Genomic DNA, 13,979 nt, shown 5'->3' with positions numbered 1-13,979 from the left:
GTCAGTTCACCTTGCTGGATGAAACTGGAGGATGTTTCCTGTTGTCTCATGGGGGTTGCTTGCTTTTTTCAAATTCTAAAAATGACATTTCCTGCATGGCTTATTAATCTGACATTTTCTTATCTGATCTATGATAAAGAATGTTGGTTTAACCTTGTTTTGACCTTCTCCTGTAATGTGTCAGAAGAACTGTCCACAAAGAAAACAGTCATTCTCTTATGGAAACAGCATAAGATGTACAAACAAAAGGCGTATGTAAAATTGACTTTAGATGGGGAGCTTGGCTGTTTTTGTTTAAAAAAATGGTCCTGAGTTCAGGTACACTTAAAAGTGAAAAAGTTGGCATCAGGCCTTATTGCCAAAGGGACAGGTGATGTCATATCTGCAATAAGTATTTTACCTGCCTAATTGCTACCCATCTGTCAAAATGTATGCATGTGCAACCCCAGCTTCCCCTGCGGGTGACTGAATAAACACTTAGACACCTGAGCAAGCGTTGTATCATCCCAGCCTAGCCAATAAAGGTAGACAAAATCAGAATGTGGAAGAAAAAAAAGGGAGATGATGGCAGCACCTACAATGGAACAGGGACAGGTGTGTATGCCCAGGGTTTAGTTCTGCTATAGGAAATATAAACTTTAATATATATATTATATATTTAGAAAAGATTCTAACATAATCTTGAAAACACAGGTCACAGATGGGGGCACCTGGTATGGTTTAGGTATGAAATCTGAGCCCTTAAATGCAGCCTGAAAGGGTGACCAAATTACACTGTACACTTGAACACAATGAACATGAAAACAGCATCTGGCTGCTACGGATGCCGTCCATCCATTCATTTTCATTGTTCTTCTTGACTAGTCCCACTTCTGAGGAATTGCTTGACTGCTCATGAATAGGAAATGCTTTTTCATCCAAACAGAGGTTTGACAACCCTTTCTAACTTCATACACTGTAGTTTTAAAAGAAACCTGTGTTGAGAACAGTACAAAGGCTGCCACTTCTGATGAATGACAACTTTCTGCCCTCCATGCTGAAGAAATGACTTCTTACCTTCTGAGTTTGTGAGAGCCCAAGATGTTACTGGATATTATGATGTCAGTGAAGATTTAAAGCCTGACCCTGACCAAAACTTTAATAATGAATAGAGCAGGGACTAGCAAATCTGTCAGGAATTATAATTTGGATAGAGCAGGGAAAGGTTAGAACCTCTGTCAGGTACTTTGTTTCGGATAAAGAAGAATGGTTAACACCAGTGTCAGGTTTCTAATTTCTGAAAATTATTATTAGTATTATTATTATCATTATTAAGTATCAGTATTTTTATAGCACCAACATATTATGCAGCACTGTACATAAATAGGGGTTGCAAACGTCAGGCAAATACAGAAAGGGACACAATGCCCAGAAGAGCTTACAATCCAAGAGGTGGGGGGGGGGGTACACAATAAGAGGGGAGATATGGAATGGTGGGTAAGTACTGAGGGTTTAGGAGACAGAAGAAGATGGATACACAAGTTTGAAGAGATGGGTTTTGAGTGGGTTTTGAGTAGGAGCAAGTCAAATAGGACATGGAAGACCATTCCAGAGTATCAGGGCAGCTCTACAAACGTCTTGGAGTCGTGCATGTGACAAGGTATTAAGTGGGAAGGTAATAGTAGGTCATTAGAGAAACAAAGAGCGGCAAGGGGTGTATTTTTATACCAGGTTAGAAAGGTAGGTGGGACAACCGTGGTCTGATTTAAAGGCAAAGCACAGGAGCTTCTTCTCTAAGTTGAAGCCAATGAAGAGAACTACAAAGACAGGCATTGGAAGAGGAGTGGTGGGAAGTCTGGCTGCATCATTCATAATGGATTGTAGAGGAGAGAGAGTTGGGAGATGTCAGAATAGAAAATCAAAGATGGAAATAAGTCATTGACAATGTTAATCAGAATCTAAACCCTCATCTGTCATTTGACTAATCACAATACTTATTTATATGGTAATCATTTTATATGTGTAAGTGGTGTCAAAAAATGGAAATTATAAAAGTTGCCATACGTTGTTCAAAAACGCCTAAGCAACATATATTTTCCAACTTTTTCTCAGTACCATTTTATCAGTTTCATCCCATGAGCTTGTCTGTTCTGTACATTAAGGTCCCTTTTCAGACTAGCCGATGCACACACAACAGCTCCTGGGTTCGTCAAACCACACCACAGGCAACAAGATTTGCACACAGCTGCAGTGCAGATCTTCATGCCACAACAGTGCAGTCAAAAGCGTCATGTTGTACTGCTGCAAGAAAAGAGAGGTTGGGACTGCTGATGAGTCTGTAGCAGATGGTTTTAGCTCCCCACTGGTCTGAAATAGCCCGAATATCATTTTCAGCCTAGCAGTATTTTACCAACACTTGTAAGTGAAGTTCTAACATTAGGAACTTCACGAAAAAATCTAACCTTTCATAGCAGATCCTGAAACCTTGTGCTCTTGCTTCTTGCCATAGACTTTTGCTCTGTTACTCATATAGGGGTTAACGGAGGCCTAAGTAAAATGCTACTGAACCCTACATTAAATCAAGATTTATGGAGCAGGGGAGCATTGGGCAAGTGTAGGCATTAAGTGCCAAGTTCAACAGAGAAGTCATTAATCTGAGCCAACAAAAGAAATGTAACAGATTTTCTGGGAAGAGGTCAACAGACTGATACATTGTTAGAAAAAGGTACTTCCACTGTCTGTGAAGAGCAATTGTCTATCTATCATAGAGCATCAATGAGAAGTGTAAAAAGCAATCTCACTTACACTTAAAACATACTAAATTCTAATAATGAACTTCTCCTAATTGGTCCCCATTGTTCTGTTAAATATACAACTGACAATGGGTCTCATTTATGAATGTTCCCCACAACTAGAGAGGATAGACTATCATTGGAAAACTGGGGTGATTCACCAAACCTGTAATAGATTTTTTAAAAATCATTTGATTTGCAATTCAATCCAGGTTTGCTGGATCACTCAGGTTCTCCCTCGATAGTCTATCTTGTGCAGTCCTGGAGAGCTTTAATAAAACATACAGGACAGCAAAGTGTTTGACAAAAAGAAAAGTCCAGATTTCAGATGTTCCTCGCCTGGTGCAGCTTTAAATAAAAGCTTAGAGGACATCTAAGTGCTTGATCTTCCTTTAGCTCAGTCCTCGTGAACTGGTTTGCTGTGTGTAAATAAGTCATGGGCTATGAATTCAGCTATGACATATATTTAGTACTTCTTACTCATCCAATAGCCAGGATCAAATTTCTGCTATCTCATCTGCCGGTACAGCTGGGTCCTCATTGTGGCTGTCCATGTTGGTTTATATTGTTTGGCATGATATTGCACTATGAATATGCAGTTCACACATTTCTGACCTGTACACCCTGAACCAAACTGCTGGAAGAGTAGGGTTACAGCTCGCCCTAATTCTCAAGGGGCAAACTGTCTCTTTCTGTATGTGACCATGACCTTAGGGTGTATAGAATGGCTCTCCTTTTTTATTCGTCAGAACTCAATATAAGTGTAACAATCTTTGTATAATCCCTTACCAAAAATTTACCAAAACTGTATAATATAGGAATCTCCTTGACTGCTTCAGTTGGCATACTTAAAGGGGATGGTACAGTCAGCATGTAGTGAATGTGGTCATCCTAGGGGTAAGTGTCCATATTCCATGATGTGTGTATAGATAACTTTCATTGAACCGTGCTCATGGCAGTTCAGGGGCTGTGTAAGAAATGTTGGATTTCTTTGGGTGTTGCATGCTCTACTGAGGTGCATCTGAACTACAGGCAAAGCAGGTCAAAAGCAGGATTTGCTTGTCACACACTGTTTTCTATTTAAATGCATACTTTTGCAATTAGCTATTCAAGCATAAAAGCATTCCAATAGCAAAGTAAAGAATGACTATGAACACCTACCCACGAGAGTCTATTTATCAAAAAGTGCAGAACAGATTTTATTCATCATTTGAATTAAAGCAGATTTATCAGATTATGAACAGGTTTTATTCCCATGTGAACAGGCTTCTAAATGTAGAAAATAGAAGTTTCATAATATATCTAAAGTGAGGATCCATTCACACAAATTGATTCATTTATTACCACCTTTAAAATAGATGATTACTGAAGTAAATATCATAGATCTCTATTGTAGGTAGTGGAGAGTAGAAATGACTAAATCTGTCTGCCTATTCTGTTGAGGAAAAAAGTGATAAAAAAAAAATGTGATGACAATAAATAAAGGTTTCAGAAAAGATGGATATTTTTAGGCAAGTGGACAGCCAATAAATGTGTTAAAATGGGGTAAGGATAAAAAATCGTATGTGGCTAAACTAAAGACAGTCACACGGAATAGTCTAGCAGACTGAATGCATAAATCCGGCACTGGCATTAAGTAACTGCCATAAAAGTTCTCTTGTGGAAAAAGTTGGGAAAGGGACACACAACACATGTGACTTGGAATAAAAGAACATTTAGGAGACACCCTTTTTACTATGAGTCACAAGCAGTTGGAGACTTTACAAGCAGTTACTTTGGCAGCAGACTAAATACCAACATTTTATAAAACACATTTCACAGTTTCCTTTGTGTTGTATAGCAACTCAACTAACTTTAGCTGTCCATAATGAAGAACTCCAGTCTAAAAAAAGTTGTTCACCAGCCCAGTCTTGTGGGAAGCAGAGGATCCCATGTGTTTCATGGCTTAAGTACCCAAAATAAACAGCACTCCTAATCCCTTAAAGCAGACGTAAGTTCATCAGAAGAAAACATTAACAAGAGGGAGAGTTTTTTGATATAAAAAACATGCAATTAAAAAATTCATGCATTAAAAAAAAACCTTTTAGCAGATCTTGGTGTACATTGCATGATGTATGCCTGTAGAGTGTCCAGCTTTACTCCTGACACTGCCAATAGATCAATATCATCTGTGGTCACCCAATGGCCAAAGACGATTGTGGTGAACCTGGAAAGGAGACAGTGGAGATGGCAACTGCAAGGGATGCAGCTGTGATAGGATCCTGGACCAGTCATTGCAGGTTGGCAAAATAGTCATGGGAAAACAAGTCTAAATGCTTTTATTAGAGTGAGGGGAGGCTGGAACCCCCCAACAGATCTGAATTCTGTTCTTTTACTGGATCCCCGTTATACAATTTTTCCCTGTTACAAATTTTACAAATGTCCCATCTGGGGAAACCATTGTCAGCAGGACAGGAAGCAAGAATTTTTTTTTTATTGTAGTCACTGGTAGAAGTGAAACTTAAAAGGAACCCAAAGAGGGGGGAAAACTTTTTGGCTTGACATTGGCACAATTACTGTATTACTTACTGCTGAACAATAAAACCGAGCTCTAATAAGAAGAATCACTACTTACGTAGAATCAGCATTCCAGGCAGAATGTCCTTTCTCCACACTCCTTTAACACTTCATGAGACTAGCGGCTGGAGGAAGCCATGAGCACCATTCTCCCATGCCAAGATTAGTGTTTTGGTTAGGCTTATTTACACTATTGCATCAACATGTGTTCTACCACTAAACACAGGAATGCAAGAAACAGGCAAGTTCACAGGGGAGCCATTATTTTAAGCTGTACTTCAATAGACCTACGCTGCATAATACAACACACAGTGCTCCACAACACCCAGAAATAAACCAAGCTGTAAATAAAAATGCTGATAAATGTACTATTGCTTCACTTAATTGCTTACATGAAACATGTCTGTTCTCTGTCTCTATATAGTTTATTTAGTATCTAGCACAGTGTTTCTCAGCCAGGGTTCCTGCAAAGGTTTCTATGGGTTCCTTGAGCAATGAGCAATTTCCGACTCTCAGGTCATTTTCCACTAATACCAATGATCTGTAAGGGTGATAATTCTTCCTACTGGCCGGCAAACTGAGAGGTATTCTTCCCACTGGCCACCATGATAATTTATACTGTGGAGCTGTTGATATACAGGTAGTCCCCAACATACGGATGACTCCTAGATACAAATGGAGATTCCCTGCTCCCTCGTGTGCAGGACGGAGGCTTGATAGGGGGAAGGGGAGCGGTTTGCATGACTTGCAGAAGAAATCTTTTGCTAAACACAGCCTAAACTGAGCTCTTCTGCAGCCTCTTGTAACTCTTTAATGAGCAAGACAAACTTTGCAGTTGTTTCTTTTTGCATATCAAAGCACAACTTGCTCCAGAAGGTAATGAATGTCAATAATATGTTGAGACAAACATCTATCCTAATTACATTTATTAAAATAATGTACCTGTTTGGACTTACATACAAGTTCAACTTCCTATGTAACCAGACGATTACCTGTAGTAATTATAGCAGGGGTTCCCTGAAGACCTTAAACGTATTTCAGGGGTTCCCCCATGTGAAGAAAGTCAGGAAAGGCTGCTCCAGTAAGTCACCAACTAAGTGAGACTCTCAATGAGAGTCCTCTCTCCATAACCCTTTGATGTAATCCTGTCACCTTTACCAAAGTGGTCACCTATAAAAGAAGGGTTTACTTTCCAAGGGCCAGCGTATCAACAAGCCATTACAAGTATAGATAGCAAGTATTTAGCTGGTAGATATTGTGTCCAAATACTTGTATCCCCCCCCACCATCATTCACTGTGGCTTCTTCCACTTGCATCTCCATCCTGTGGTGACATATAGGCCATAGGGATGCACCACATCTGCAAGAGGGGTAGCAAGTTTTTTACATACCTGGAAGTGTAATATTCTTGCAGCGGCAGATATTCAATACACTGCTACAAAGGTATGAATAAATGATAGAAAAGCAGGTAAATCTGTGCACATGTAGCAGAGGTAAAGTCCTGGGTGCTAGTTCATAGACATGAATACCAAGTATGCAAAGGTAGGACCGGCACAGGAATTCCTGAGGAGATGTATGGAACATTCTATTTATATGTCAAGTATGCAAATGGTGGAACAGGGGAGGTATGGAGCATTCTGTGAGGTTTAATGGCGTGACTAGAGTTTCGTTAGGGCCCAGACTCACCTTTGTCATGGCTGCCCACTGTAACATTGGACATATACTCCATACTTCTCCTGTGGTATTTATGTTTGTATATGAGGGGTTATATATACACATACATACATACATACATTTATTACCCCATTGTAGTGACATGTAGGGTCATGATAAAAAACAGGTCAATAATGGTGGTTTCCGTGTTCCCCACTGGTTGACTTTGGCCTCATGTTGCCTCATCGGACCTTCCTGTATTACACTATATATATTTTGTATCAGTTTACTTCCCTCCTTCACAAGATATACATTATATCCTTCACCGGAATCCACAACCTTACCACATGTATTGATAACCTGTATGGCATCCATATCCAGGCTGAGGAAACCTTACAATCCTAGAAGCTCCATAAATCACAACTCTCTGCGAGCTAATTTATGACAAGCCATTTGCTCCTGTCATTGCTAATGTGTTAGGTAAATGATGAATACAAGAGGACACACGTGAGGCAGCATTATGGGAGAACAGGTATTACCCTACACGGTATTTATAGGAATTCTGCCAGCATTGTGACGTCACAGACAGCACTATGCAGCTTTGACAGACCCCAATGACGTCACCGGTGCGGGGATCAGAAGGGGTCTCAGCAAGTGCTCAGCATGGAGGAGTGCAGGGGATGCTTTAATTTCATGGGCTGTCATGCAGCATGGTGAAATGAATGTCTGACTGCAGTGCTCCATACACTGGTGAATCCTAACCCTGCTCAGCCACGAAACTTTACCGATTCGCCAACCTTACCGATCGATACCACAAAGTGCTGAATATTCAACTTTTTTTTTCTGAGTGTGCCACCCAGGCGAGACGCTATGGCCATGTATGAAGCTGCAGGCACAACACACTTTGTAATGCTGATCAGTGGAAGGCTGCAAGGACAGTATGAGGCTGCTGTGTGATGCACTTACCAGCAGATAATGATGCAGCAGAGAATGCATGAGACAGCCCCTGTCACCTGCAACCCGGACTGATCACCGCCTCTTGCTGGATGCCTGGATCTCCTGCTCCCCTAATGATCACCGCCTGGGTCCTCAGCTCTCCTATGAAGGGCTCCGGGTGTGATCACCGCCGGGTAGTAGATGCCTGGCTCCCATCAGACGTGTGATGATCCTCCTGGCGTGTCTCCAGCACTGTCTTCTCTGCTATTCGGGGCCCCCCTTCCTTCTCTCTCTGCAGTTCTGTAGCCGGTAACCGATCGCCCCTCCCTGCAGTGAGAGGCATGTGCAATCCTATAGGGACAGCAGAGAGGGGAGGAAGAGCTGGAGAATGGAGTGTGCACGGATCTGGCTAATCCAGGATCATTGCCACAGCTGGGACCACAACAAGATCAGTGCAGAGCCATCTGATTGACATGCCCTGGGTGCAATGACTACTTTCCAGGCTGATTGCCTCCACTGATTGGAAAAATAAATATTTATCAATAAACTGTACATGCTCACATCCATTTATAAAGCACCAACATACAAAGCAGTGCTGTACAATAAATAGGAGCAGCAGATGAGAATCTTATATACATTGCAAGCACAAGCTTTGACACAGGAGAAGTGTCCTGTCCAATTGAGCTGACAATCTAGGACCATATTTCTGAACCGGGGTTCCTCCAGAGGTTGTTAGGGGTTCCTTGAACAATCTCAGATCATTTTAGGAGACACCAATGATCTTTTTGGCTATCTGTAAGGTTGACAATCTTCATCAATGTAAGAGGCATTCCTCTCACTGGCCACCACTCTAATGTACTATAAGCCATGAATATAGTAATTCACCAGGGGTTCCCTGAAGTTCCCTAGACCAGTGGTCGCCAACCTTTTGGACCTCAGGGACCACTAAATTTACAGACTCTGGAGGGCGCATGCATGGGGAGCCGTGTGTCACTTAAAGGGGAAGAAACTTCTTCCAGAGTGATACCAGAACCCGGCCACTCTCCCAGGGCAGGTCTGAGCCTGCAATGGGAGAGTGGGTGGGTTGGGCCCAGAGACACAACCGGCCCAACGAACTGAGCCTGTGATCTGTACAGGGGACATGGTCCACTGGTCTGGCCCGTGCGCCCCCCGGTGGGGTCCTTTTCCTGACTGCTGGGGGCGCTAGCCAGGGCCAGAGCCGCGGACCACCAATTGGCAACCGCTGCCCTGGATAGTGGGATGGAATGGTGGCTAACAAGTATCTGGTGTGACTTTTGAAGGTTTGTTTAAAGCAAAATTGAAGCTGAAAAAAATCAGGAGTAGGCAGGCTGTTTATTGCAGAAGAGATAGGCAATGCCCCTTCTGTTAAAAAAAAAAAAAGAAAAAAAACTTGTCTGTGTATTTTTTAGGAACATTCACCCCCTCTAACTCCATATTGGGTGCTCACATCTGCACCAGCTCCTCTTCTAGGATTGGGTTTTTGGCTGTCTTGACTGACTAGATCAGAATGACATAACCCCAATGCAAGTCAGCAGGATATATTCCAGCAATGCCGGGATATCCAGGCATTGTTCACTGAGCTGCACATGCACATTTACAAAAAAATGCAAACAGGTAGGTATGTTTTATTTTAAAATGGACATCTCCTGTCCCTTCTGCAATAAACAATCTACCTGCTCTCAACTTTGTTTTTAAAGTTTAGTGCCACTTACAATGTATTAAAAACGTACAGTAAAAGTGCGCTTAATGAGATGTGGTGGAGAATTCCAGAGAGGGGGTAGCTGTAGAGAAGTCTTAGAGCCATGCATTGGAAGAGGTGATGTGTGAGAAGCCATTAGTAGATCACTATATCAGTGGAAAGGGTTTTATTTATGTGTAAGGATAGAATTGTAATTTAGATAGGAACCATGGATTTGTTTTTATGTTAGACACAGATTTATTAACCAGAAGCAAACTACATAAAAAAGCCATGAAATGCACAAACAATCAGTACCTAGGTTTGTCCTCCTGGTATAACCATGTAATTCATCGGTCCACTCCAATCCTTTTTGTTCCCTGGTGTCTATTGTCAACAACCAATGGTTCCTCTTTTTTGTAACCAGAACCCCATATCCCTCTTCTTTTTGTTTTCTCCGTTTAGAGTCACATGTTAAGATCTCAGCCATTGTCGACCTTCTGATATGTTAGTTGCCTGCCTACATTTACCTTCAATACTTCTGTGTCACACAGAACAAGCATGCTAAAAATCTGGAGATAAAGGTCAGAAACTATTATATCTTTACTTATTCTGGTCATTGACTAAATGTATTAAAACCAAAGCATCAACATCAACAAACATCAACAGTCAAGCAGCTAGTTCATTTCAGAAGCCTATACAGGACAGGTTATCTTTGACCAGGGTTATATATATATATATATATATATATATATATATATATACACACACACACACACACACACATACATCCTTCATTCTCTGCATAACTAGGATGCATCTCACCCTTAGATGAGTAAACCCCAAGGTATATACCTAATGTTTTTTCCTGATATTTGTCCAAAGTTTGATAGTGAACATTTATCCTATGTATTACTGGAAATTCACCCAGATTTACTTCCCACACCTTCTAGATTATAAACTCTTCCGGGCAGGGTCCTCTCCTCCTCCTGTGTCACTGTGTGTATCTGTCTGTCATTTCCAACCCTTATTTAATGTACAGCGCTGCTTAATATGTTGGCGCTATATAAATCCTGTTTATTAATAATAATATTAATAATAATTTACCTAAGATTCATTCTGTCATTTGAACATCTATACCTAATCCTCACATATTAATGTTACCTTCTCTGCACATTCACCTGACATTTTCCTAATTGTGTCTGCTTGAGCTGCCAAGTCTGGCATTTCCATGCATTGTTATGTTAGGTATTACATTAAAAACAAAAATTAGCATTGTCTCCCCCTTACAGAGGGCAGCAGCCTGATATGCCATACGTCCATGCTGGGATCATCATAACAAGGAAACTTGCAGCAAAAAAATAATGAATACAAATAAACACACTGACACAAAATAAACATTTTAATAAATTTAGTTTATTGGATATACCTTCTGTTTGAGGTACAAGGTTACAGTTCTTAGTCATTGTGCAGGAAAATCCTTTGCTACATCCAAGTATAGACAACTATGTCACAGGAAAGACAATTTCCAAAGTTCCCCGGGTACAAAACTATGCTAAGCATTTGAAATCCCTAATTTCTTGATAAACTAAGAAGACAAGATGAGGCAGGAGAGGTGTATTAGTTGTCAATGACTGTCAGAATCACGCAGTCACACCGGTAAATAATGAGGGGTTCTTGTCCACTTGTCAGTCCATTGGTCTACACTGCCAGGACCCTTCAGGTCCACCAGGATGTTGCGACTGAACAAACCAATATTGCACTCTGATTCTTGAAAAACAGTATCCATCTGGCAACTCTGACATTACCAAAACCCTTCTATCAAAGAACTGGAACATTCGTAAAATTGGTTCCCTGAGAATTTAAAGTGATTTCTAAAATCAAATAGTTGGGGATCAGTGGGAAAAAAGTTTCTAAAATTGGTGGCCCATGGAAAGAATGCCACAAGTGTTGGTGAAAGTGTTGGCTAGAATAACACCTTACTAGACATAAAACAACATCAATATTATCATGCAGCTGGCTCTACCAAGTGGCATTGGCCCCAGAACTGGAGGTCAGTCAGCCACTGGAGGAACCCTAATGTTCCATAGAAACTTGGTTGGAAATGGCTGTTCTATCCCAAGAAAATATTGACACCTATTTCCTCAGTTTGTAAAAATAGGTAGGTGGGAAGCACATGGCAGCTGGCCAAAGTGAGCAGGGTGCAGAGATCCACATGATAAAACCATAAACACAAGTTTCCTTAGGTGGAGGGATAATTGGGATTCAAAAATGAAGCTCAGCCCTCTGGTAGAGAGTAAAGCAGGAAAGTCAACAACCATACAAGATCTGTGGACAAATATATAGAAGCCCCCAGGCTGCTCTGATGCTTCATGAAAACTGGAACAACCAAACCTTTATATTTTTAGTCATCTATCTGCTCTTCAACATGAAGAGCCCCAGGTCCAAATCTTAGTCATGTCACCCTTTGCTAGCAATTCATGTAAGTTTCCTCCCACACTACAAAAGCATACTGGTAGGTTAATTAGTTTGCCCCCAAATTGGTCTTAGATGGTGGTAATGACACAAAACTCTGGTAGGCCCAGTCAGTTAGTGACATGACTATAGACAGCCTCTCTCAACCTTTTAACATGGGGTAACCCTAGAAATATGTTTAAGGTCTTATGGAACTCCTGCTATAATTACTATATCCACAGTACTTTAGTGTGATGATCAGCGTGAAGAATGCCTCTTACATTGCTGGCCAGTGGGAAAAAAGTCACCCTTAACAGATTGCCAGGATCATTGGTGTCAATGGTAACTGAACCAAGAGGGCTGTGAAGCCCTTATAAAGGGAACATAATATGTAATTAATTACAATGGACAACACATCTACTTTTGTTTTTATAATTCATCCACACATTGCTAAATATGTTCTTGCAGATAGAAATGTCACAGTGGACAGCACCAACATTAAAAGAATCTCAATCCCTTAATTAGAACATCACTTCAAAATGAGAGAAAATGAAGATTCTCCATCTCCATTGCTGCGGTTGATACTTGTGGGAAACAGGAGCTAGCACTGTTACACGTGGCGGATTTACCCAAAAACAATATACGCCATCTACTAAATGCTGCAAAGTCATGTATACCAGTTTACTGGAAAACAGGTACCCCACCGACTGTTGGCCAATGGCTACGACGTGTGGCAGACATCTCTGCTATGGAAGAAATGATGGTAACTGGAAACAAATGCAGAGAAATTTACACAAAAATGGTTTTATTAGATACAGTTCAGTACTACCACAGAATACAGTCCGATTCTATTATAACGGGCCACGCCTGACAAAGAGGAATGGCCACTCAATGATGGCACAGCCCAACTAAGAGTGAAATCAATACACAGCCCCGATACCTCATGCCCCCCCCCCCCCCACCTACTTTTCTCACGTTTTACCCCACTAACTTGACTTTTTTTTTTATACCTTCCTACTGCTCTATTCTGTCTTTCTTACTCTACAATTAAACTATTTTTCCAAAAAAGAGTTGAGACTTTTCGGATGGAGATGATATTATGCAAGTGTTCTCAAAATGCAATAATTATCGTTGGTAACTAACAACCGTTCGTTCGATAATCATTAACAAAAAAAGTGCACAACGACGTCGATGAACGAGGATTGTTGCTGGAAACGAACGACCGTCCGGCGGATCTGTTTGGGCAGCGATCATTCGCTACAATTATTGCATGTGTCTACCTAGCATTAGACCTGAAGTCAGACGCCAAGCCTGATGAAATGCCTATTGGTAACAATAATGGGATTATGGGTTGTCTCCCAAACCTCTTTCTGTGACTGGACAGTGAAGGAGAAGCAGCAGGCTAATGAGATCATATCTCTGTCATTTTGCTCTTTCTTCCTATCAGCATGACCTTTGTCAGAACATGAACCCCCCCGCCTCCAGAGTGAGATCTGCATTCCAGATCCAACCCCATTCCCATCTTTGCTGAAATAGAGGAAGTGGCTGTATCCTAACACTGTTGATTTTTTAACCCGTAAATATATATTTTTTAGTACTATACATTAAAATAGATACAATAAGTGACATTCCCAAAAAACAACTTTATTTGGCACTTTTATCTAGTCAAACACACAAAGGGGACCAGCTACCTTGCTTTGCCAGGGCAGAGTTTACATGCAGCGCCATCTGGTGGTGAACTCTGGTAAAGCGGTGCATTCACTAAGTACAATAGTTCTGCATAAGAAAACTCTACTTTTTTAGGTGGAAGGTATAAGCTCCTCTATGTCAAAGCATAGGAGGGCATTTGTACAGAATATTTTTTGGGGGAAATATGTTCACTGTAAATGCTTTGTATCTGGAAATATTTGCAGT

At 41.0% G+C, this 13,979-nt stretch overlaps 1 protein-coding gene across 4 annotated transcripts in view; it reads right to left on the bottom strand.

Annotated features, from left to right (window-relative positions):
• The window catches only part of OSBPL6 (oxysterol binding protein like 6), a 116,578-nt gene extending 108,323 nt beyond the window's left edge, over positions 1 to 8,255 (bottom strand). For 3 of the 4 annotated variants that reach the window (XM_072418390.1, XM_072418392.1, XM_072418391.1), the window contains exon 1: positions 7,946 to 8,255. The gene's annotated coding sequence lies outside the window, so the exon portion shown is untranslated. The remainder of the gene's footprint in view (positions 1 to 7,945) is intronic. The other variant, XM_072418393.1, reaches the window with a different exon arrangement.
• Between the last annotated feature and the right edge of the window lie 5,724 nt (positions 8,256 to 13,979).

The sequence above is a fragment of the Pyxicephalus adspersus genome, chromosome 7 (assembly GCF_032062135.1).
Source record: "Pyxicephalus adspersus chromosome 7, UCB_Pads_2.0, whole genome shotgun sequence".
Classification (NCBI taxonomy): domain Eukaryota; kingdom Metazoa; phylum Chordata; class Amphibia; order Anura; family Pyxicephalidae; genus Pyxicephalus; species Pyxicephalus adspersus.
Note: the sequence above shows the minus strand (reverse complement) of the source record. Positions and strands in the feature narration are given on the sequence as shown.